The sequence below is a fragment of the Phocoena phocoena genome, chromosome 5 (genome assembly GCF_963924675.1).
Source record: "Phocoena phocoena chromosome 5, mPhoPho1.1, whole genome shotgun sequence".
NCBI classification, from domain to species: domain Eukaryota; kingdom Metazoa; phylum Chordata; class Mammalia; order Artiodactyla; family Phocoenidae; genus Phocoena; species Phocoena phocoena.
This window is the reverse complement of record NC_089223.1, coordinates 5,819,669-5,846,821: the sequence shown is the minus strand read 5'-3', so window position 1 is coordinate 5,846,821 and position 27,153 is coordinate 5,819,669. Positions and strand designations below refer to the sequence as shown.

At 41.1% G+C, this 27,153-nt stretch overlaps 1 protein-coding gene across 2 annotated transcripts in view; it reads left to right on the top strand.

Annotated features, from left to right (window-relative positions):
• Positions 1-27,153, top strand: part of MARCHF1 (membrane associated ring-CH-type finger 1) — a 321,593-nt gene that overhangs the window by 237,481 nt on the left and 56,959 nt on the right. The window lies entirely within an intron of this gene.

Here is a 27,153-nt window from a genome sequence, read left to right as displayed (position 1 = left end):
AAATAATATTGTAATGGTTTGTTCCTCCAAAAGTTTTGTGAAATAGTCATTCATAAAATGTTCGTTCATTTATTCACTCAGGCGTTTATAATGCATCAGGCACTGAAACTATTACATGCATAAGATCTGTAGGGTCTCTGACATCTAGAGCTTACAACCTGATGGGAATAACAGACACGAAAGCTATTTCACAGTTAATTACAATTGTGAGAAGGAATGTAGGAGCTTATAATGTGGAAGGTTTACCTATGCTGGGAGATCAGAGAAGGACTCTCTTAAGGAAATGACAGGCTGACTGAGGCTCAAGCATGACAGGAACTGATCAAGGAAAGAGCAGGGAAGGCCATCCAGGCAGCATGCCAGCAGGGCTCCAGGGAACTGAGAGCTGAATGCTGCTGGGGGTGTGGGGGCGGGTAGTGGGGGGGAATGGGGGGTGGGGCGGGGGGGGGAGGGAGGTGGTGGAGCTGAGGCTAGAGAGGTGGAGAGCGCCCTGTAAAACACGCTAAGTGGTTTAAAACAGAAGTGACACCATTTGACTTAGATACTAATACAAGTAAGTTTCTTGTAATCTTTTGACTATGATTTAAGTGTGACTTTGCTAAAATGTCTGGGGATGGACTAAAACACTATTTCTAGTCTAGATGAAGAACCCCCCCAGTCACAGACATCTGTGGTTATTCCCCAAATCTATTTCCAGAGTAATTTAATGAAAGAGAGTCAGAAAAGTTAGTTGTAGGCTTAACGGTAATTGGAGAAAAAAGTAATGATTGTAATTAAAGTCATAGTGGCTGGCTCTCTGAAGTTAAAAGCACTGCTCTGGAGGAACATTTTCAAAGACAGAATATTTAACATAGACTTCTATTAATGAAAGTGAGATCGATGGACCTATAGTTATTATTTCTTACTGTGGGTTATCGTCAAAATACACCCACTAAGCAAATCCTATGAGCCGTATATTATACCGGGAGCTGGGGATAAAGTGATAGAAGACTTGATTCTTCCCTTAAGTGGCCTGTTTTCTAGTGGAAGAAATCAAATGTATACCCGAAAAGATGAATGTTCAAGATAGCACAGGGTAAGTTTAAGAAGAGGAATACTACAGGAATTTGGAGAAAGAAAAATTGCTGAGAGCTGACATAATCCAGGAACCCCTTGAGAGGTGGGATTGGGGCTGAGAAAAGGAGAAGTTAGCCTGGCAGAGATGCACGGCCTGCATCCAGGCCCTCAAGGCAGGGCCCAGGCAGGGGACTAGGGAATGCCGCTGTGCACCTGGGAACTCTTTGTGAACTGTGTGACTGGGTTAGAAGGTTTGCATAGATGGATAACTAGAATATTTTTTAAAAAGACATTGTGAAGGAAACATGCATATCCTTCCAAGGAGCTTAACTCTGTTCCGTGCACCCCTGTTTTCAAACTGCCTTGCTGAGCCTCTGGGTGCCAAAGAGGCTGCCGAGGACAGATCAAGGCAATTGTGTTCCCGTTAGCCCATCTTTAACCAGAGGGTTGGGGTTCTATATAACATTCCTTTAAGGAAAAAAAAGAAGATTCCACTGTAAAAAAAATAATGTAGAACAGCCTTTGCTAAATGAAATAGGCTTGATGAAGAACAACTCGTAAGAGTAGTCACAGTGACGCCAGTGATGTACTGGAAAGGGACCTAGATTGAGGAGGAGGAGTGGTGATGTGGTGGAAGCAGCCTACTTCGGGGTGAGTAGGATGAGGATGGTAAAGGGGAATGAAAGGGAGGAACAAATGGCATGCAGGCATTTGCATCCCCCCAGGTGAGTGGGATCCCTCCAGGTGAGCAGGGTTCCCCCCGCCCCCCCCCCCCCCCCCCGCCGTCCCCCTCCCCCAGGCCATCAAGAGCAATCTTAGTGCTTGCAGTCGGTGAGGGCAGAAGACAAAGAAGTCAAGAAAGTCTCCAGACCTTGGAAGCTGGGAGGTAGTAAAAGCCGATGTTACTGACAGAGGCAGAGGAGGTCAGAGGCCAGTTGGTTAGGGAAAGACATGATGAGTTGAATTGCAGGCAGGCTATTTGTGGTGACGGTGCCGTCCCAGGGTCGGCTGTCGAGCAGATAACGTGAGTCACGTCACTGAAATGCAGGAGGGCAGTCACGGCTGGGTCTGTGTGAGTTTTCAGGCAGTAGTGGACTATATACACAGACCAACACTAAAGAGCTGCGTGTTTGCAATGGTCATTAGCGTCGTGTATGAGCACAGGGCAATCGCATCAAGATATTAAAAACGAAAACCTCAAGGTCATGGAGGACATACAGATTTGGGTATCATTCTCAGGGAGGTGACTGAGATGCCTGGGAAGTGAATGAAGCCTCTATATGAGATCGTGTGTAGGAAAAAAGCCTCTGTATAGACCCAGCCCGAGCACCAGGGTCCCCTGCGTACGGAGGAAGATGAACTCGCACTCCTGCCGCTTGACATGGACAGGCAGGATGAGTCTCAGCTACAACCACAAAGCAGAAGCTCCTAAGCCCTTCTTCCTTTTTTCTTCCTGGCATTTAGTCCCACAGGGACGCTCTACCCACTCTTGACCCTCATCAAAGCCTCGCGCAGAGAAAGTTTCTCTACCACCTTCCTATAACTTAGAGGGAATTTAAATCATCATGCTATCACACCCACACTTGTGGAGTAGGAAAGGCTTTGCCTTTTTTTAATAGAAAATTTACATTAAAAAAAATCATGTTAGCTCATGCGTGAAACTTGTCAGTAGCCTCTTAGTTGCCGTCAGTGGCAAGCTCAAAATCTTTAATAGGATTTACAAGGCCCTGCATGATCTATCTGACCTGCCTACCCAGCTTCAACAGCATTATTGACAATGACCTACTCATGCCGGTCTCTCTTCAGGTCTCTGAAAGAGCCAGGCCTGTCCCTTTCAGGGCCTGGGATGCCTTCACATTACCTGCTCTGCCCTTCACCAGGCTAACTCCTGGTCATTCTTTCTTGATTTAAATGTCATTTCTTTAGGGAAACTTTTGTGATTCCCTAACCGACACTCAGGTCCCCTTCACTTCCATCGCATCATTTTTTTTTATTTTATTGGAATATAGTTGATTTACAATGTTGTGTTAGTTTCAGGTGGACAGCATTGTGATTCAGTTACCATAGCATAATTTTTAATTGCCAACATCTATGTATTTTTGTGTTTGACGGTATCAGGTTTGCTCCCTGCAGCATCCAAAGTGCCTGGAACAGTGCCTGGTAGATAGCACATACTCAACATACAGTTTTTGATTGAATAGATTTAGGGAAAATAAATTTTTTGAAGGGAGTCATTCTTCCTATGTGAAATCATAGGAGTAAGTGGTGGATTACGTCTCCTGCAGTGGAGTCCCATGTAAAGAATATTCTTCACGAGCAGCTGGTGGATATCAGTATCAGCTATGGGGCCTGTAAAAGGCAGACCACTGTCCCCACCCCCAGCGATTCTGATGCCCTTCCTCTGGGGTTGTGCCCATGACTTTGCATTTCTAAAACATTCCCAAGTGATACAGATGCAGTTGATCCAGGGACCACGTTTTGAGAACCACTGTTCGATGCTACAGATTCTCCCTGGGCTTTCTGTGGGAAAGGCTGAGTTTGGGAAGCATAATTAGAGTTTTCTGTCATCCTCTGCCGAGTGCTGACATAAAAAGCACCAAATCAGATCACTTTCCTGTATTTCATGCTGTCATACCAGCGTGGGACAGGTCATCAAGCTAAAACCATAGACTGACAAAGTCCCAACTTTACCAGGAACTCAGCTGTCATGGTTTGACTATTGTTTCCCTTCAGACACACTTCCTCATCTCATCTATACCCACTTCTGTCAGTGAGTTCACAGATCCCCTGAATTCCAGTTTTGACAGTGTTTTCTTCTCATTGGGTATATCTGGTCCCAACCAAGTTCTGCCACTTCCTCCAGATACTGCTTTGATCTGGGTCTTCTTACCCGTTACCACCATCCCTTTGTGACTCTACTCTACACATCTGTTCTCTCTCCACATCCACTGTTTACCCTCCGTTTTGGTCAGGACTTGTCTCTCAGGTTAAGATGGGCTGAAACCAGTTCAAATGAGCTTGATGTCTTAGCCACAGAAATAGAAAATCCGGGTACACAGATGCCCTCGGGGCCTCCAGAGAGTCAAGCAATGTGGTTCCCTCACTCTCTCTCCTTCTCTGTGTGGTTCTTATTTTCTCTGACTGCAGACAAGCTTCCTCTGTACAGCAGAAGAAAGAAACATTGTGGTCAGAGACAGTGGCAGGCTTACATTTTACCAGCAGTGGCTTAACAGAAAAGGGAAATGTTCTCTTCAAGCAGTTACATGAAATCCCAGAGAAGGAATAGAATTCGCCTGCCTTAGGTCACATCCATGGGCTAATCGCTGTCACCAGGGCATGGGTTGTTATGCTTGGACCCAGTCCTTGGGTGGGAAGGTTGGATTTAAAATATGGCTATGGGCAACCCCTTCAGAACCTTACGAATTGGGGAAAGAACACGTGAACACCAAAAAGAACAGCACTATACCAGAAGAAGTGGGAAAAGAATTATGAGCAGGAAAAAACAAAAAAAATGCAGTACAAGGTCCTACTGTACAGCACAGTGAACTATATTCAATGCTCTGGGATAAACCATAATGGAAAAGAATATAAAAAAGAATATATATGTATATGTATGACTGAATTACTTTGCTGTACAGCAGAAATTAACACAACGTTGTAAATCAACTATACTTCAGTTAAAAAAAAAAACAAAACGGTAGTAGTGTTCAACCACCATCAAATGCAGTTCTTTCCTTCCTAAATGTCTTTCTCTTCCTCTCCAAACGCCCAGATTTAGATATGCTTTCTCATGTTTATCCTCGTCCATGAAGCCTTTCCAAAGTATTCTGGTTCATGGTGACATTTTCCTTCTTACAATTCCCATAACCTTTATTCTCAACATCACGTCTTTAGTATTCAGTCATTTTTTTAGTGTTTTCAAGTGTGTTCGTTCCCTTTTCTCTACACAACAAGCTCCTTGAAGGTAGGACTCATGTCTCACACCTATTCTGTGCCCTACGCAGTACTCAGAATAACTTGGGAATTTAGCAATGGCTCACACGGAACTTTTGGAATGGCTTTGTAATCAGTGAAACCTAAGAGAGGAGACTTGCAAAAAACATGGGTACTATAATGGGAATTGGGTGACAGAGGGAATATTGAATTCTTTCAATGGTTTCATTAAAACAGGAAGAGCCCAAAAGTAAATAATAATTCCTGGTAATATTTTAGATCTATCTTGGGTTGGATGGTGAACTTGAAGGTATACTTTATGTTATTTTTCTCTAGCCTTCACCTTCATTAAGAAAAAATTTTGAGGCAAATTGGATGAGAAAATGATAAAAATAGTCTATATGTTGACTTGTTTAATTGTTGCAATAATTTTGATCTGGGTATGGGAAAGTAGAGACAAAATTTCTAAAACTCCCAAGTGTTCGTAGCAGAAGACTGCCTTTCAAAAGCAACAGAACCATGCGTTTTGACAAAGCACTGGGGTTTAGAAAATTGATTTAGATTATTTTTGAATCATAGGCCTGAGCTCCTAAGAAAATTGTGCTTTAAATGGACCTTTTCCTTATCCCTGTCATCATATCTGTGTGCCCACTTGTTCATTCACACATTGAGCAACTATTTCTTGGGAATTTACTCTGTATCACAGCTAGGTGCTAGAAGCTGGAAATACAGTGGAAAATGCAGTAATGGTCTCATCCCTAATGAACTTATATTCCAGGTGGTAAAACAAATAGTCAAACAGGCAAATGTAAAAAAAAAAAAAAACGTGAATAAACAAAGCTAAAGGAACATACTGATCTAGTAGAACAAAGCAGGTTTCCCTGTGAAACTAATAATTAAGGAACAATTCAAAGGAGAAGCAAAGAGAAGAGATACAAGTGAGCACGCAGAGATGAGTGATTCGGAAGAAAAGGATTTCCCTGTAGCCCCTCAGGGAAGCAGGAGGAGGGGGTGGGAGCCAACCACGGGGTCTTTATCAGCCACAGTTAGGAGTTTGGACAGTGTTCCAATGACAAGGGGAAGTTTCCGTAGACTTTTAAGTAAAAGAACAACACTGTCACTTTTGTGTTTTGGAAGAACACTCAAGCTACTTTTGGAAAACAGGTAGGAAGGGCAAGACGGAAGCTGAATGAACCCAGTTAGAAAGCCAGCGCGGTGTCTCAGGAAAGAGGTGATGGTGGCCATGAGAATAAAAAGAAGTAGATGGATTTTTTAAAGTATTTTGAAAGTAAATCAAACAGGACTTGATGATTAAGTACCTATAGATCTGATCTCAAGTTTCTGATTTAGAAAACTGGGTAGATGCTAGTACCATTTACTGTGGAGAGAACACACTGAGAAGCAGAAAAGGAGAGGAGTTCAGTTTCAGACATGATAGTTTGAGGCACAAAACAAACAAACATCCAAAGAGAGATATCAAAGAGACATATATAGGTCTAGAGGTCAGAAGTGGCGTTGCAACTTTAGATGAAGACTAGGGAGTCTTGAGCCGATAGGTGGTGATTGGCGAGATCTCCCAGAGAAAACCGCAAACTGAGAGGATGAGGGCACGGGGAGCCCCATGGAACAGCAACATTTAATGGCCCTGGGAAAGGAAAAGGAGCAGGTGGAAACCCTGGACTGTGTGAAGGAAAGAGAGAGTAGACCAGGTGGAGGGAGAGAGGAATTGGGGGGCCTGTTTGTGCTTTTTATTTAGAGAACCCTTGGGCTCAAAGAAGTTGAAGATGCAGGGAACTGGGGGGATTGCTTATTTATTGAGGTCCCACAGGGAAGGTAGAAAAGGATGGGACCCAGAGCCCAAAATAGAAGGATCACTGTGGTGAGGAAAATACGTGTGTCTTTCTTTCCAATGGAAGAAAACCAGGAAACGGTAGATGTGAACAAATGCAGATCTACAGATTATAAAATTTTCTTTTTATGACCTTGTAGAATGAGGGAGTTTTGCAGGGTCAGACATCTAGGGAACTTTGAATTTCAGATAAACAACAAATAGTTTGTCACTGGGGCACACTCATACGGTAAAAAGTATTCGTTGTTTATCTGAAATTCACATTTTACTGGGCATCCTGTGTATTTATTCTAAGTCTGGCAGTGCTAAGAATAACGAGAGAAAAGCACATTGAAAGTGCTGCCGAGTCTCATAACTGAGTTTATGGGGCCACAGCTGCAGGAAGTGCAATTTCCCTCTGCAGCTCGTCGTTTAAATGCAGATATGACCAAAGGAGGGCAATTGAACAGGGACCTAAAGGAGTGACATCATGAAATAGCCAGGTTTCACACTTAGCACAGTGTCATGTATTTATCCCTATGTGTCCCCAGGGACACACTTCACATTTACATTTTGAATTTACATTTTGAAATATAAAAACTAAGACAAATATGCTTTACAAATTAAGATTTTTAAAGCAAAATAACATTTCACTGAGTAGTTTTTCTCTCTAAATATGTATTTAGAGGAAAAAGCATACTTCTCTTTACCTTCCCCTTTTAGGCAATTATGACGGTCATTGGGAAGACTGGGTTCATAGATTCATGGACCATCCAGGTCACTTTCCAGTTTGCTCTTTGAGGATCCTTGAATATCAGCACTCTTATTATCTATTGTCACCGAACCAAACTTGGGTCTGCTGTCCTGCACGCAGTAAAGCCAGTCTACTGACACCGGGTTGTGACGAAGGAAAGTGCAGCGTTTATTGCAGACGCCAAGCAAGGAGTCCGGGGCAGCCAGTGCTCAAAATCCGAACTCCTCAGTATGTCTCAGCAAAGCATTTTTAAGTCAAGGCGAGGGAGTGGGTCACAGGGTATGTGATCAGCTCCCGCGCAGTTCTCTGATTGGTTGGCGGTGAAGTAACTGGGTGGTGTCACGGGGCTTAACATTATCGATCTTTAGTGCCAGTAGGTCTGGGGGCTACGTGCTCATGGTTGTCAAGTAATTAATTTCTTCCATTTGGTGGTGGTTTTAGCATCTGTAAAACGACTCAGGAAAGGTGCATCAGATACTGTTATCCGAGTATTTCCGAGAGGAGCTACAGCAGAGGATATGGTGGAGGGGTCCATCCCCAGAAGCCCTCACAGGGTCCTGCTTGGTTACATTATCTCTTCCTTGGACATACCATTTCCTGGGAGCCTCTTTCCTTCCAGAGCCTCTAATTGTGAAAGCAGTTCTTTGTAATAGTTAATAGCCTGTGTCCTTCTATTTTCTATTTGTTAGTCCTAGATTTATATTCACTCAGTAGTAGATTTTTTTTAAATTTTGTTACATATTCTATTACTTCTATTAGTTTTTCTGTAAAAAAAAATGAAACTGACATTCTTTGTCAACGTCCATTCCATGAGTAAAAGATAAGCTGTTCACCGTCTTCAACATTCAGGTGAGAAAGTTTATCCGAAGTGACCTAAAGAGGAGCATTCATTTCCAAGAGGTAACAGACTCTTAAGGAAGTTCACGAATTTATTGTCTTCCTTATGCCTTTGCCTTTGTTTTGCTGAGTCTTGTAGGAATTAATAACAACCTTTCTCCTGTTCATTTTAATAACGGCTGAGTTGGTAGGAAATACAGGCATGAACATTGCTGGTGACCCTCCAGAGATGAGTTACTCGGGGTGACTCGACACAGAGTCACAAGGTCTCACTTTCAATTCTTGCTTTCTTGCTACTTAGAGCAGGCAGGCTGCAAAAGGTGAAGTGGCCCTCTCTTCATTTATGTGATCAAAAATGAGAAAAATGGATGTGTGTTGCAAATAGGTGCGTTGCTAGTCTAGTACAATGTTTAAAACTAATGTCTTTCCTCCAAGTGAATAATTGAATTCATTGCAGTCCTTGGCAAAAATTCAGATATACACGATGCTACTTTATTTCACAGAGTAAAGGTTCTCAGAAAAATAAACATTGATGACACCACATTTTAATGTTATAAATGTTTGGTGTGATTTCACATAGAATTTCAGCATTTAGCTCAGTAATTTGTATATTGAATGAACAAAAACAATAAATGAAGGCACTGAGATATATATATATACACACACACACACACACACACACACACACACACACACGAAACATATAAGAAAAAACTTGAAAGGCTAGCAGAAATGGCAATTTATATCTTTTTTTTTCTATCTTTGAAAGACACGCAGGCTTTTTTCTAATTGTTCTGAATTGGGAGATAATCTTTCCAGGAATGAAATGACAGTGTCATCAATAATACTGATTGTCTTGACTGTTAAATTATCTTACATGACCAAAACCAAGTGGGTTGATTCATTACCTTCTAATTTGGCTAACCAAGTAACTCTGATTTTTGGAAAGAATATGTGTTCTGTAGACAAATGATGTAACAAGTAGTACATTTAGAAAGGAAAAAAAACAGAATTTTTTCTGCTTATAAAAACGTCTTAAAGTAGATTTGAATCAAGCAGGAATTTTCCAACCTCAGAAAGCTTCAGGCAAAGGTACATAGAAGTACAAAGCTCCTTCAGAGGTAAAAGTCAATATCTACATATTACAAAGCTCTTTATACTGTGCTACATTTATCTTTTCTTTGGTAATTTCCAAGATTGTTAAATGCCCAATCATAGCAAAGTGCAAAATAGTGAGAAGGAATAGCGATTAGATCAAGTTTATCTACTTCTAATTTAAGAGCAATATGTGTTCAGGATGACAGTTATTTTGAACTATAACCCTCCTCTAATTACCTTCTCTAATCTGTTTGGCAATATGCAAAAAAAAAAAAAAGAGAGAAACACCCTCTCTCCTTTTTTTTTTAGACATCTTCATTAGAGTATAATTGCTTTAAAATGGTGTGTTAGTTTCTGCTGTATAACAGAGTGAATCAGGTATATGTATACATATATCCCCATATCCCCTCCCTCTTGTACATCCCTCCCACCCTCCCTGTCCCACCCCTCTAGGTGGTCACAAAGCACGGAGCTGATCTCCCTGTGGGAAGCAGCTATGCAGCTGCTTCCCACTAGCTATCTATTTTACATTTGCTAGTGTATATATGTCAATGCTATTCTCTCACTTCATCCCAGCTTACCCTCCCCTCCCCGTGTCCTCAAGTCATTCTCTACGTCTGTGTCTTTATTCCTGTCCTGCCCTTAGGTGCATTAGAACCATTTTTTTTTCCTTAGATTCCATACATATGTGTTAGCTTACGGTATTTGTTTTTCTCTTTCTGACTTACTTCACTCTGTATGACAGACTCTAGCTCCATCCACCTCACTACCAATAACCCAATTTCGTTTCTATGGCTGAGTAATATTCCACTGCATATATGTGCCATTTCTTCTTTATCCATTCATCTGTCAATGGACACTTAGCTTGCTTCCATGTCCTGGCTATTATAAATAGAGCTGCAATGAACATTGTGGTACGTGACTCTTTTTTTTCTTTTTTTTTTGCTCCACGAAATGTTTAATACAAAATGGCAGCAGCCACTGTGCAGTTGTAACAAAATTAGCTGTAGGGTGTCCAGAGAAATGTATGCAGGCAGCCTTGGCTAGAGTTGAGCCAGCCAACCCAGGCCTGCTGCCCAGTCAGCTGTGGGCTGTCACATGGCCAGGACAGGACGGTGGCGGTGGCAGCATTGTGCTGGAGGCATTGAGCCCCGTCCTTCACGAGCACGCTGACCTCTGCCCCACCGTGGACTCTGGGTGGCACAGGTGTTCTGAGATGCCTATTCCCAGACCTCTACCCTAGTGGTAGGATTTCAGCTTAAAGAATGAGGGTTGGAGGGGCTGCTGCAGAGGGGGATGTGACTCTTTTTGAATTATGGTTTTCTCAGGGTATATGCCCAGTACTGGGATTGCTGGGTCGTATGGTAGTTCTATTTGTAGTTTTTTAAGGAACCTCCATACTGTTCTCCACAGTGGCTGTATCAATTTACATTCCCACCAACAGTGCAAGAGGGTTCCCTTTTCTCTACATCCTCTCCAACATTTATTGTTTGTAGATTTTTTGATGATGGCCATTCTGACCGGTGTGAGGTGATACCTCATTGTAGTTTTGATTTGCATTTCTCTAATGATTAGTGATGTTGCACATTCTTTCATGTGTTTATTGGCAGTCTGTATAGCTTCTTTGGAGAAATGTCTATTTAGGTCTTCTGCCCATTTTTGGATGGGTTGTTTGTTTTTTTGATATTGAGCTGCATGGGCTGCTTGTAAATTTGCGAGATTAATCCTTTGTCAGTTGCTTCATTTGCAAATATTTTCTACCATTCTGCGGGTTGTCTTTTGGTCTTGTTTATGGTTTCCTTTGCTGTGCAAAAGCTTTGAAGTTTCATTAGGTCCCATTTGTTTATTTTTGTTTTTATTTCCAATTCTCTAGGAGGTGGGTCAAAAAAAGATCTTGCTGTGATTTATGTCATAGAATGTTCTGCCTATGTTTTCCTCTAAGAGTTTTATAGTGTCTGCCCTTACATTTAGGTCTTTAATCCATTTGAAGTTTAGTTTTGTGTATGGTGTTAGGAAGTGATCTAATTTCATTCTTTTACATGTAGCTGTCCAGTTTTCCCAGCACCACTTATTGAAGAGGCTGTCTTTTCTCCATTGTATATTCTTGCCTCCTTTATCAAAAATAAGGTGACCACATGTGTGTGGGTTTATCTCTGGGCTTTCTATCCTGTTCCATTGATCTATATTTCTGTTTTTGTGCCAGTACCGTACTGTCTTCATTACTGTAGCTTTGTAGTATAGTCTGAAGACAGGGAGGCTAATTCTTCCAGCTCTGTTTTTCTTTCTCAAGTTTGCTTTGGCTATTCGGGGTCTTTTGTGTTTCCATCCAAATTGTGAATTTTTTTGTTCTAGTTCTGTGAAAAATGCCATTGGTGGTTTCATAGGGATTGCATTGAATCTGTAGATTGCTTTGGGTAGTAGAGTCATTTTCACAATGTTGATTCTTCCCATACAAGAACATGGTATATCTCTCCATCTGTTTGAATCATCTTTAATTTCTTTCATCAGTGTCTTATAGTTTTCTGCATATAGGTCTTCTGTTTCCTTAGATAGATTTATTCCTAGGTATTTTATTCCTTTGGTTGCAATGGTAAATGGGAGTGTTTCCTTAATTTCTCTTTCAGATTTTTTATCATTAGTGTATAGGAAAGCAAGAGATTTCTGTGCATTTATTTTGTATCCTGCAACTTTACCAAATTCATTGATTAGCTCTAGTAGTTTTCTGGTAGCATCTTTAAGATTCTGTATGTCTAATATCATGTCATCTGCAAACAGTGACAACTTTACTTCTTTTTTTCCAATTTGGATTCCTTTTGTTTCTTTTTCTTCTCTGACTGCTGCGGCTAAAACTTCCAAAACTATGTTGAATAATAGTGGTGAGAGTGGGCAACCTTGTCTTGTTCCTGATCTTAGAGGAAATGGTTTCAGTTTTTCACCATTGACAACGATGTTGGCTGTGGGTTTGTCATATATGGCCTTTATTATGTTGAGACAAGTTCCCTCTATGCCTACTTTCTGGAGGGTTTATATCACAAATGGGTGTTGAATTTTGTCAAAAGTTTTTTTTTTTCTGCATCTATTGAGATGATCATGTGGTTTTTCTCCTTCAGTTTGTTAATATGGTGTAGCACATTGTTTGATTTGCATATACTGAAGAATCTTGATCACACTGTATGATCCTTTTAATGTGCTGCTGGATTCTGTTTGCTAATATTTTGTTGAGGATTTTTGCCTCTGTGTTCATCCGTGATATTGGTCAGTAGTTTTCTTTCTTTGTGACATCTTTGCCTGGTTTTGGTTTCAGGGTGATGGTGGCCTCCTAGAATGAGTTTGGGAGTGTTCCTCCCTCTGCTATATTTTGAAAGAGTTTAAGAAAGATAGGTGTTAGCTCTTCTGTAAATGTTTGATAGAATTCACCTGTGAAGCCATCTGGTCCTGGGCTTTTGTTTGTTGGAAGACTTTAACCACAGTCTCAATTTCAGTGCTTGTGATTGGTCTGTGTATATTTTCTATTTCTTCCTGGTTCAGTCTCAGAAGGTTGTGCTTTTCTAAGAATTTGTCCATTTCTTCCAGGTTGTCCATTTTATTGGCATATAGTTGCTACTAGCAATCTCTCATGATCCTTTGTATTTCTGCGGTGTCAGTTGTTACTTCTCCTTTTTCATTTCTCATTCTGTTGATTTGAGTCTTCTCCCTTTTTTTCTTGATGAGTCTGGCTAATGGTTTGTCAGTTTTGTTTATCTTCTCAGAGAACCAGCTTTTAGTTTTATTGGTCTTTGCTATTGTTTCCTTCATTTCTTTTTCATTTATTTCTGATGTGATCTTTATGATTTCTTTCCTTCTGCTAACTTTGGGATTTTTTGTTCTTCTTTCTCTAATTGCTTTAGCTGTATGGTTAGGTTGTTTGTGTGAGATGTTTCTTGTTTCTTGAGGTAGGACTGTATTGCTGTAAACTTCCCTCCTAGAACTGCTTTTGCTGAATGCCATAGGTTTTGGGTTGTCATGTTTTCATTGTCATTTGTTTCTAGGTATTTTTAAAGTCCTCTTTGATTTCTTCAGTTATCTCTTGGTTATTTATTAGTGTGTTGTTTAACCTCCATGTAGTTGTATTTTTTAGTTTTTAACCTGTAATTGATATCTAGTCTCATAGCGTTGTTGTTGGAAAGATACTTGATACGATTTCAATTTTCTTAAATTTACCAGTGCTTGATTTGTGACCTAAGATATGAACTATCCTAGAGAGTGTTCCATAAGCACTTGAGAAGAAAGTGTATTCTGTTATTTTTGGATTCATTGTCCTGCAGATATCAGATAAGTCCATCTTGTTTAATGTATCATTTACAGCTTGTATTTCCTTATTTATTTTCATTTTGCATGATCTGTCCGTTGGTGAAAGTGGGGAGTTAAATTCCCCTACTATGATTGTGTTACTTTTGATTTCCCCTTTTATGGCTGTTAGCATTTGCCTATGTAATGAGGTACTCCCATGTTGGGTGCATAAATATTTACAATTATATCTTCTTGGATTTATCCCTTGATCATTGTGTAGTGTCCTTCTTTGTCTCTTGTAATATTCTTTATTTTAAAGGCCATGTTGTCTGATATGAGAATTGCTACTCAGGCTTGCTTTTGATTTCCTGGAATATCTTTTTCCATCCCCTCACTTTCAGTCTGTATGTGTCCCTGGGTCTGAAGTGGGTCTCTTATAGACAGCATATATACAGGTCTTGGTTTTGTATCCATTCAGCCAGTCTATGTCTTTTGGTTGGAGCATTTAATCCATTTACATTCAAGGTAATTATCGATATGTATGTTCCTATTACCATTTTCTTAATTGTTTTGTGTTTGTTTTGGTAGGTCTTTTCCTTCTCTTGTGTTTCCTGCCTAGGGAAATTCCTTTAGCATCTGTTGTAAAGCTGGTTTGCTGGTGTGAATTCTGTTAGCTTTTGCTTGTCTGTAAAGGTTTTAATTTCTCCATTGAATCTGAATGAAATCCTTGCTAGGTAATCTTGGTTGTAGGTTTTTCCCTTTCATCACTTTGAATATGTCCTGCCACTCCCTTCTGGCTTGCAGAGTTTCTGCTGCAAGGTCAGCTGTTAACTTTATGGGGATTCCCTTGTGTGTTATTTGTTGTTTTTCCGTTGCTGCTTTCAATATTTTTTCTTTGTATTTAATTTTCGATAGTTTGATTAATATGTGTCTTGGCATGTTGTTTCTCCTTGGATTTGTCCTGTATGGGACTCTGTGTGCTTCCTGGACTTGATTGACTATTTCCTTCCCATATTAGGGAAATTTTCAACTATAATCTCTTCAAATATTTTCTCAGTCCTTTTCTTTTCTTCTTCTGGGACCCCTATAATTCGAATGTTGGTGCGTTTAAAGTTGTCCCAGAGGTCTCTGAGACTGTCCTCAATTATTTTCATTCTTTTTTCTTTATTCTGCCCTGTGGTACTTATTTCCACTATTTTATCTTCCAGATCACTTATCCATTCTTCTGCCTCAGTTATTCTGCTATTGATTCCTTCTAGAGAATTTTAGATTTCATTTATTGTGTTGTTCATCACTGTTTGATTGCTCTTTAGTTTTTCTAGGCCCTTGTGAAATGTTTCTTGTATATCCTCCTTTCTATTTCCAAGATTTTGCATCATCTTTACTATCATTACTCTGAATTCTTTTTCAGGTAGACTGCCTATTTCCTCTTCATTTGTTAGGTCTGGTGGGTTTTTACCTTGCTCCTTCATCTGCTGTGTGTTTCTCTGTCTTCTCATTTGCTTAAGTTACTGTGTTTGGGGTCTCCTATTTGCAGGCTGCAGGTTTGTAGTTCCCGTTGTTTTGGTGTCTGTCCCTAGTGGCTAAGGTTGGTTCAGTGGGTTGTGTAGGCTTCCTGGTGGAGGGGACTGGTGCCTGTGTTCTGGTGGATAAGGTTGGATCTTGTCTTTCTGGTGGGCAGAACTGCCTCCGGTGGTGTGTTTTTGGTTGTCTGTGACCTTATTATGATTTTAGGCAGCCTCTCTGCTAGTGGGTGGGGCTGTGTTCCTGTCTTGCTAGTTGTTTGGCATAGGGTGTCCAGCACTGCAGCTTGCTGGTCATTGAGTGGAACTGGATCTTAGCGTTGAGATAGAGATCTCTGGGAGAGCTTTTGCTGTTTGATATTACATGGAGCTTGGAGGACTGTGGTGGATCAATGTCCTGAACTCGGCTCTCCCCCATCAGAGGCACAGGCCTGACACCTGGGTGAAGCACAAAGACATTGTCCACCACATGGCTTAGAAGAAAAGGGAGAAAAAGAGAGAGAGAGAGAGAGAGGAGGGAGGGTGGGAGGGAGGGAGGGAGGAAGGAAGAAAGAGAGAAAATAAATTTATTAAAATAAAAAGACAAGATTATTAAAAATTAAAAATAATTAAAAAGTAATTTAAAAAAGAAAGAAGGAAAGAAGAGAGCAACCAAACCAAAAAAACAAATCCACCAATGAAAACAAGCACTATAAAGTATACCAAAAAAAGGACAGACAGAACCCTAGGACAAATGGTAAAAGCAAAGCTATACAGAGAAAATCACACAAAAAAAGCAAAAAAATACACACTCACAAAAAAAGCAAAAGGAAAAAAATATATATATCTATATATAAAAAAAGGAGACCACGAAATTAATAACTAAATGTTCCAATGTTATTAAACTCTAAATACTAAAGATAAACATAAAGCCAGAAACATATTAGATGCAGAAACCGAACCCCAAGTCTACAGTTGCTCCCAAAGTCCACCTCCTCAATTTGGGTTGATTGGTTGTCTATGCATGTATTCCACAGATGCAGGTACATCAGGTTGATTGTGGAGCTTTAATCCGCTGCTCCTGAGCCTGCTGGGAGAGATTTCCCTTTCTCTTCTTTGTTCGCACAGCTGCCGGGGCTCAGCTTTGGATTTGGCCCCGCCTCTGCGTGTAGGTCGCCTGAGGGCGTCTGTTCTTCGCTCAGACGGGACGGGGTTAAAGGAGCCGCTGATTCGGGGGCTCTGGCTCACTCAGGCCGGGGAGGGGGGGGAGGGAGGGGTCCGGATGCGGGGCGGGCCTGCGGCGGCAGAGGCGGTGTGACGTTGCACCAGCCTGAGGCGCGCTGTGCGTTCTCCCGGGGAAGTTGTCCCTGGATCCCGGGACCCTGGCAGTGGCGGGCTGCACAGGCTCCCGGGAGGGGAGGTGTAGAGTGACCTGTGCTCGCACACAGGCTTCTTGGTGGCGGCAGCAGCAGCAGCCTTAGCGTCTCATGCCCGTCTCTGGGGTCCGCGCTGTTAGCCGCGGCTCGCGCCCGTCTCTGGAGCTCCTTTAAGCAGCGCTCTTAATCCCTTCCAGGTACGTGGGGACTTTCTTGCCTTTGGGGAGGTCTGAGGTCTTCTGCCAGCATTCAGTAGGTGTTCTGTAGGAGCTGTTCCACGTGTAGATGTATTTCTGATGTATTAGTGGGGGGGAAGGTGATCTCCGCGTCTTACTCCTCCGCCATCTTGAAGGCCTCCTCCTCCTCTTTCTGTCACATAAGTTCCTTTTTAAACCCATATATTCATATGTTTATGCGAACAGGAAATGCACACTGTGTACATATGCTGATGAGTATTGGGTACAGTGCTTGTTGCTACTACATCATGATCTGTCTCTGAGAATGTATTTATAGCTTGAGCATTTCCTCCATTCTTTTACTTTTTTTCCCTCCATTCTTAATCACCATATTTGAGTTCTCATCTTCCTTGTAACTGTTGCAGAGTAGTTATACATTCATTTCAAATCTTCTGCAACCATCCTCAGACATAGGTAAATTTAAATACAGTGTCTAATTCGGTTCAGAAATTAAAATGGCTCTGGAGCAGCCCCAGGGAGTTGCCTTACCGTTCATAGGCCTCTGAGCGTCTCAAACTCAGCACCATGGCCTTCCTCCCGCCTCTGTTCCAGAGGACTCTTGGTTCCCCTCCACTCGCTTGCATGTTTTTGCAGACTGAAGATGCCATAATCCCGGAGTCCTGGGTTTGGGTAGCTTCTTGGAGATGGCCTTTTCTTTAGACATTAGACTAAAAACTTTCCTCTTTCCTTCATGGTTATCTAATAAATAATAATCAAAACCTCCCTATTTTCTCCCCAAGTTGCACCACTTTGTTCTTGTTTGGCCCTCTGAGCCTCACCTTAACAAATTCTGGTGTCTTTATTTTCGGGGTTCTGGGGTTCAGGCTAGCTCATAGCTCTCCGAGGGTGTTAAGTAAGGTGCTCTGCCACACTCTCAGCCAGTACCAAGGGAGAAAATTAAGGAGGAGGAAAGAAAGAAAGAAAAAATAATAACTAGAATGAAATAGAAGTCATATACACTGTCAAAATGTCCCATGGTTGAGAAGTCATGGTTCCATTCAGCACTTGAAAGCCTCAAAATCCTACCAGGTAGAGCTGGAAAGACCTAGAGAGCTCACCTCACCCAGTGGCTCTCAGTCTGGCCTGCACATCAGACTCACCTGGGAAATTAAAAAAAAAAAAAAAACGTTGCTGCCAGGGCTTCATCCAGATCCCTCTGGAAGCGATGTCTCAGCACAGGCACATCTATAAAAGCATCCTAGATGATTCTCATGCACAGTTAGGGCTGAGAATCACTGATTTCCAGCTCAATCTTGGGTGAACAAATTGACCCCCAGAAGACACGTGTGTCATAAGAATCACACTTCGGGTAGCAGCCCACTTGGTGGTACATCTGTGATCTGGACTCAGTAGAATGGACCCTGGGGTGAACGACGGGTACAAATAATTTCCTCTTGGCTCCTGAAACCGTTTGGGACAGGGGTTCCCAAACGTGACAACTTGATTGGAGGAAATAAAAGATACAATTGTCTTTTACAGTTTTCATCTTTGATGAAACCTCAAATTTCTCATCTAGTTGCAATTCACTTAACAAATGACAGGATAGGAAATGAAACCCAGCTAAATCCATGGTTCCCAAAGATAGTCCCTGCACCCATAGCATCAGAATCAAGTGGGAATTTGTTTCACATGCAAACTGTTGGGACCCAACTTAGACATACTGAATCAGAAGCTCTGGGAGCGGGGCCCAGCCCCTAGTTTAACTGGCCCTGGCCCTCTGTGTGAGTCTGATGCAGCCTTATTTGGGCACCACTGGAGCAGAGGCTGCAGAGGAGAAAACAGACAATTGTAATAGAGTGTGTTAGTGCCCCCATGGGTTGATCATAGTGTGCTGGGGAGGGTACGGAAAAGGATCCCAATGCAAGTCATGCATAAGAGACAGCAAAACACAAAGCAAGTAAAGGGGATGATACATGTTTGTATTTGAAAATTTTCTATGTCCTTTTTAAATTGTTTGAGCCCTTTTTCATGTATATATATATGTGTGCGTATATATAGGTATACATGTGTATATGTGTGTACACACACTCAAAACAGATAAAATAGGAAATTGAGAAAATCAGGACACATGAAAAGAAGGGTAGAAAACTACTAAATCCACAAAAATGCATATATGGAGATTTACTACAGGTTTAATTTTCATAGGCATGGTGGTCAAAGCAAAGAAAGAAACAGGATTCACAGAAAAGCAAATCGAGAGTTCAGATGAAACCCAGCTTTTGCTAGTAAAGAATGACTGAGCAAAACTTCTTTCCTTATAATGAGAACATTTCAACATAGTGGATGGCATCCTTGGCTACCTGCGTGTAAGCAACGTGTGCCACTTTCTTTGACAATCAAGGCTTGGCAGAAGACAGAGTTAAGGCCCCATCAAGAGACTAGAGAGCTACCTCAAGATGAGCACTTAAAAGGAGGATTCTCCAGCTCCAAAGCTCCCTAGATAGTCAGTATTTGTGGGAAAAAGAATGTCAAAGGAGCAAATGTCCGTGTCCACTGACAGCCTGCACTTTTTCTTGAGAAATAGCTCAAGATCAGTCCTCGCTTGTGTAACCACTTCACTTTCCCATGATGATATGTAATAACTTGTACATTGTTGCAAGGGTGATTTTTAAAATGATACCATGCTTGGTTTTACTTTGTTGTGTTCCATTTGCATTTTATTTTAGTCTTAAAATGTGCCATTGCAAGAGCCTATTGATTTTATAAGAAATACAGTGATGGATCCTAAAATTCATGGCTTATATATTTTTGATCATTTTGCATGGTCTACTATATACAATATATCATTTGTGAAGAAGAGAAAAGGCTGAGGTAAAATCATCTTAGATTTGCTTAGGAAGATCCTTTGAAGAATAGGATAAAAAGAGAATATGTTTCTTCTTCCTCACCACCCCTACTCACCTTCCCCACAGTGAACCAACGTGACAAAGTCTAACCACAGGTTGAGGCCACTCAGCTAAAAGAGCATTCGTCCCGAATTCCCACCTATGAAGCCACAGCCTTCAACATCCCTTGGGAGATATCTTAGCCCAAATTCTACTCTGTGCAGAAACAAGGCTCACAAATGAGTTTAGCTTATGTAGCTTCTTCATACCTTTGCCAGTGGTTACTTAGCTGCAGATCAATTTTCCTGTAGTCATCACGATGATATGTTGCAGCGATAAGGCAGACGCTTTTGTTCCATTTGCAGCTGTTTAATTCCCTTACTTTTTGTCAGATGCCATTAAGGGATTGAGCGTGAAGATCAGCAAACCCTGCATCAGTGTGGTTCATTGATATAATGTGAATATTCCTTATGGACTGAAACATATACATTTACGTTTATAACATATGTATATGTGGGTATATATACAGTAGATATGTAATCTTCTATAATAGTTAAAGCAGTTACAGTTAGACTCAAGTAAAATACTATTTGTATGAAATCAAACTGAAGCTACTAGCAGTTTATATTCACTATGTACTTCCTTTAGAGAACATACACCTTAAGATGCTATTTGAAAATTAAAATATAATTTGAAAATAAAAAGCAGTAACATATCTCTTTCCTGCTATCTCTGCCTTATTGTTATGTCTTTGAAGCAGCTGTCTTTATGTGAAGATAGAAACAATTAAAAATTTTTAAACGTATAACTTCAGCATGGGGTTTAATGAAAGGTAAAGTAGAACATTTCTTCTTCATGCACAAACTACAGAAGTGAAAAATGCAAGTGCAAAATGAAACCTCAAGCATGGTGTTGTACTATACATAATGCAAGATAAATAAAATAAAGAGGAGATGACCCTCGTGATGAATTCCCAGTTTGTTTCGGTTTCTGATGATTTATAGCTGACGTATAATAGGAGCAACAGTAATATTCTCCTCCAGTTTCTTGATATCAGTGCAGACTGTGTCTTTTTCTTTAATGCGCAGAGAAGAGAGAAGGTAAAATTCTGGGCTTAATATTTAGAAACCTCTTGGCTGTAAGTCTACGTCAACTAGGCTTGTTATTTGAAATAATTATTTGTCATAGGTAACTCTGCTGCTCTGTGGAAAAACCTCTTTCGAATATGTTTATTCATGGAAATATCTCAAATCCAAGAAAATTGCATCTATGAGAATGTGTGGAACTACTTCCTTCTGCTTTTCAAAATGACCCTCCCCATACAGTGTAACTAAGTTAAAAATTAAATTATGAACATTATCGTTTCCAGGTGGTGCTTGTGGTGACACACAAATGCTCAGAGGCCCTGTAAGTCGGTTAATCTTGCGCCTCTGTCCGGAGAAGCTTTTTTCTTTATTTTATTGGAGTGGAGTTGATTTACAATGTTGTGTTAGTTTCAGGTGTACAGCACAGTGACTCAGTTATACATATTCTTTTTCATGTTCTTTTCCGTTACGGTTTATCACAGGACACTGAGTGTAGTTCCCTGTGCTATACAGGAGGATCTTGTTTTTGATCCATTCTCTGTATCATAGTTTTAATTAAAACCCTGAAGTCAGTGTAGTCAGTCCTTTCCTCCCCTCTCACGGCTCATCCCTGCTCCTCTTCCCAAGTTCGTGTCTACATCCCACCACCTTTACTTATTCAGTATCTCCTGTTATCTTTTTTCATTGTCACGACTCTTACACTAGTGCATGTTCTTATTACTGTTGATTTTGACGATTGTAATATCCTCTTCTTTTTCTGTCTCATCTCTGAGGTTACACAGGCAGATTAATCTTTCTAATAATTTTTTCTTAATCCGATTCTTTATTGAGTTCCCCCTCCAACTGAATATATTGATAGTTAAAACTTTTCATGTGCATGCCTGTGTGTGTGTGTGTGTGTGTGTGTGTGTGTGTGTGTGTGTGTAAATGTCGGTGCTGGATGAAGGAAGTGTATTTTAGGCTCTCCATCATCTTAATTTGTCAGCATGACATTCCAATACAATCCTACCCAAACTTTCATGTTCCTTTCAAACTTAGCCTCATACTTGACCCGATTACCTGGTGATTCCTACTTCTAGGCATTCACTGAAAGGATCTTCTATGTCTGGAGTATTCTACCAACTTCCATCTCCATCTGCCAGAAATTCTCCCCAGGCCCCAATTCCACTTTCTATAGACATCTTCCATTAGGCTCTAACCACCCTCCCCCCACCCCAATCTACACATTCTCTTTCCCTGCCTTGCACAGCATTTGATATGGCGTACATCACACGGTGACTTGGATTCCAGCTAGTTGTGCAGGTGTCCAGTGTATAAAGTGTCAAAGTATAAGCTCCTTGAAGGACAGAGACTGAGACTTGCTCATCTCTGCATTTATCTCACCACGTCGTATAACCTTGCACACATGCAACAGATTATTTGGTGAGAGAATGATTACATGAATAAATAAATAAAGGAATACGTGAATAAATGCATCAAGAATGACCAGTGTTCACTCAAGGTGGCTGGAGCTACTATAAGACATCAGTATTTTGCCAAGACACTCGCTTGCCTGTGTAGGAGAATTTATATGCAGAATCATCTTTTTAATTCATTCAGTGCATTCTTGGTTATCTGTAAATAAATTACCTTCTTTGTCAGTTATGCATGGCAGCTTGAGACTTCCTTTGAAGTAATGCTCCACCAGATAAGATTAATGAATAGACAAAAACAGAAAGAAGTCATGGTTGAGGATGAGGTTATGGGGATTCAAACACTAAGCAATCACGAAAAAAGCGGTATCACAAAATCAATTTGAATTAAGAATCTCTGCCACATGCAGAAAAGTAAAAGGACTAAAAAGTTATAATGCTAAGTTTTCTGAGAGCTCTGTTATGCATGTACAAAAGCCCTATTCTGCATCTGACCAAATATATTTCTTTGCTTATATCTACACAGAAAGCAAATGAGTGTGTGTTACCTGTCCTTTTGTTTTTCCTTTTCCCTTCAACGCATGCAGCTAATAAAAACTGAGCCTAACAACTTTTTTTTTTTATAAATTTATTTATTTATTTTTGGCCGTGTTGGGTCTTCGTTGCTGCGCACAGGCTTTCTCTTGGTTGCAGCCGAGTGGGGACTATTCTTCATTGCCGTGCGCGGGCTTCTCATTGTGGTGGCTTCTCGTGTTGCGAGCACGGGCTCTAGGCACGCGGGCTTCAGTAGTTGCAGCACATGGGCTCAGTACTTGTGGCTCACGGGCTCTATAGCACAGGCTCAGTAGTTGTGGCGCACAGACTCAGTTGCTCTGCTGCATGTGGGATGTTCCCGGACCAGGGCTCGAACCCACGTCCCCTGCATTGGCAGGAGGATTCTCAACCACTGTGCCACCAGGGAAACCCTGAGCCTAACAACTTTAAGGATTCCTGCTTAGAAATGTCTCTAGTTCAGTTTTGTCCATCTTACGAACACACACAGAAAGATCTCAAAGCTTACATAAAATGAATGTTGGTGATGTGTGAGAGTGTACAGAGAATCATTACCTCAGGATATTTATTCAATGTTTATTATCTATTAACTCATCTATATGTCACCAAAATTATAAGGTAGGATCTGGAAAGGTAAGCACCATTGGGGAAAATTCGTTTCTCTACTCAGAAGTAGACCGTGCTCTGTCTGAACCCACCAACAGAGTGTGGATGGGAAAGCAAGGTGATGGCTAACAAAGGAGGGGTTATCCCGTAGGGCACAACCCATCCTTTGATCTCTCCTGACCTGGAGGATTTGGACCATCTTAGCTGATACTAAGACTAATGAGGAAGATCTATCCTGTTGTTGGGTACACTTGGGGCTGGGACTCCTGGGGCTACACATGCCAACACACAGGGGAAGAAATCTTACATACTCCGTGCACCCACGGAGATGTCTCAGAAAGCCCTCCAAGAGGACCTAGCCTACTATGAGATTGAATCACTGGGCTAGCCACTAATAGGGGAGTTCTTATGACAACCTTCGATCCCAATCAGGGTTGAAACTCCTGGGATCAGTAGGTTCGAGCCATCACCAGAGGTGATAGGGCTGCAAGGGGAGCAATTCAGATAGCATCTTACCAAGCCACTGCAGGTCACCTAACCCAAGTACCTGTGAACTCAGATAAGCCTGTGCTTCCTGTGCTTCCATCACTGGCACAAGTGATCACTGTGCTCTCCACTGTTTTCCCTCGTGTGGTATCCGATGGGAAGAAGACGCAGCTCATTAGCTGTGACTTTGGATTTGCTCCAGGGCCCAGTGAGGAACCAGGGACGTTGCTATGTTTCTGCCTTTGTTGTTGATCCTTCCCTGCAGCTCTGTGCAGATGGTCTGAGGTTTTGACCAAGTCAGTGGTGACAAATTAGGGCATGAAATCAAACTCAGGAAGTCATGGTATATACCAGGTTTTTCGAGTTGAAAATATTCCTTTGAGAAAACAAAACACTTAAAAAAGTCACTTGTGTGTAAAGAGCTGTCATTCATCTGTAGAAAAAGATTGTAGATTCAGAATGACCCATCTTATGATTATAAAAATTGTATCAGCTCTCTACAAAATATTTTTATTCCTATGTCATAATTGTACCTTTAATAGAAGTTTTCAAAATATTTTAAATCTCAGGCTGAATGGTAGCTCATAATACTTATCTTCATCTCTGTAGGGAAATCTTAGAAACCTGATTTGCAAGGCCTTTTTCTTTTAATTCTAAAGATATATTCTGGCTCCATATCAATAAGAGATGCTGGAAACAGCTGCTGGTAAGACTAATATTAAATACTGCCTATCTTCTTCTCTGTTTATTAAATAAGAGTTACTTCTCCTTTCTACAGCAGACCGGTTTGCTTGACTTCCTCTGATGCTCAGAGAGGGTGTAAAACTGGTACACCTCAGTTTAGTTCCTCAAATGCAAATAAAGAGTGCATGGTACTTGTAAGGGTCATACATCTCTCACTTTCATTATAAGTGAGTTTTCCCGAAACATAAACAAAACACTGGTAGTTGGTAACATCTTCTGAGAATTGATAAATCGTCTCACTAACCTCGGCCATCTCTGTTGGTCTGTACATGCTTAAACGATAGTTTAAAGTATAGCATTCCCAATCCATTTGCGGTCTGGGAATCAGCCATCTTCACCTTGACTTTTTAACACTCACATCACTTAAATTACTCTTAATATCCTGCTATTCTTTCCATACAAAGAAGATCCTGACCCTCAAAATTAATAAACAAGAATTTATTGAGCTCATAATAGCAGAACTTGCATAGATGAAACCACAAACAGCAAAGACCGGATCTGTATCTGTGCTAAGAACAGTGACACCTCAAACACTGTAGGGAAAGAAGATCTAGAGTCTACTTCATGAAGGATGTAAGTCTTAGGGTAGCTTAAATTTAAATGAAGTGTGATCAAGAAATAGGGTCTCGGGCTTCCCTGGTGGCGCAGTGGTTGAGAGTCCGCCTGCCGATGCAGGGGACACGGGTTCGTGCCCTGGTCTGGGAAGATCCCACATGCCGCGGAGCGGCTGGGCCCGTGGGCCATGGCCCCTGAGCCTGCGCAGAGGCCACAACAGTGAGAGGCCCACGAACCGCAAAAAAAAAAAAAAGAAAGAAAGAAATAGGGTCTCAGGGGTTTGGGATCATATTTGAGAAAATTCCCAGAAGCACAGTCACAGAACGCAATAGGCTGAGGAAATAAACATCTGAGCATTAATTTTAAAAAGACAGTATTTAGCAGTTGACAATTAACTTAATTCTTATAAACAATCCTATGAAGTAGACACTGCTGTTTTCCTATTTTATTGGTGAGGAACTTGAAAATACCAGAGATTAAGTGAGGTAACAGACATGTACCGGCAGAACTAGGGTTCTAATGGTGATTGTACTATTAAAAACCACACCAGTGTTTCCCAACACTTTCTACATCATGACATGCGCAGAACATGATAACATTTGTGAGTTCACTGGGATTAATGGACAACACACCCAGACCCTTAAAATGCCCTCTAGATGGAGAGGAATCAAGATCTTGGCACAGTGGTTAAGTTATTTGTGGCAAAACTCATAGCTTCTCAGCTGGTAAATGCTGTAGCATGCGGCTATGCCTGTGTGTTAGGGATTAAGAGGAAATGCAGCAGGATGGGTACGGTAAATCCAAATTATGGAAGGTCAGCTGAAAACCAGGTGAAGTAATTTGGATTTTATTTGATGATAGGGTTCTTGAAGAATGGCAGTATTTTAAGAGGATCTGAATAACTATGTTTAAAGAATGATTTGGAAGGAGCAAAGGCTTTAAGACAGTTTGTGTATCTGGTGACAATTCAAAACTACCAGAGCAATGGCAGTGAGGATGAAAAGAGGAAAATAATTTAAAAAACCAAAACACTAAGGGAGAAAAATTTTTGGCATATTGATCATTTGAATTTAGAGTACGAAGTACCTGAAAGGCTCAAAACAAAGGCAAGCAATAGAACGGGATGTTGATGTTGATGGAATGGCCTCTTTGGGGAGAGAGGCTATTTTAGAGATGGTGAGATGCAGGAACCAGTAAGAACCGGCTGAGGTTTCTTGCTGTTGGAGGGGCAACGGTTGGTTTTGGAGATGAATATTTTAAAATCACAAGTCTAGGAGCAATGCTTGAACTTGTGGTCCAGGATGGCCTCCCTGGGGCAGTCAGCGTAGAATGGAAAAATCAAAGGGTTAAGTACAAAACTCCCAGGATAAGCAGAGGGGAAATGCTGACAAAGAAATTTCAGGGGGTGGAGCAGGGAGATCGGTCTGTTGGAAAGGAAGGAAAACAGACTCGCAGCACTAGAAATTTTAGGTCATGTAGTTTAAGTACATGAATTCCTTGCGTGAATTCCTTTACGCTATGCCTGCCATGTAATCACACAACTTGACGTTTGTTGCTTGAGTACCTTCCATGGTGGGAAATCCACACCCTCCTGGGCAAGCTCAGTTCATCTTTGGAAAGTTCTGTGTATATCAATGTATATATTCTTTAACTTGTACTCCCTGGATCCAGTTATGGTTCAGAATAAGACCAGCTGCCCTTTCACACAATAGCCTGTCATATATCTAAAGACAATTGGCATGTAATGACCCTTCCTTGCTTTTTTTTTCCCCTCCAAGATGTTAAATGTAGGACTTAGTATTTTTTTTTATTTCTCTCAAAATGAGTACACTCATACTTTAAGAGGTAAGCCTTGTACCCTACAATATTAAATTATGATAGACGAGTTTTACCCATGAATTTAGACATGCTGAATTGTATACTATTCTCCACATGGTAACTCAACTGTTATGTTTTATCATAGGATCATCTCCCCCATCATCTCTCATCTTTCCAGGTT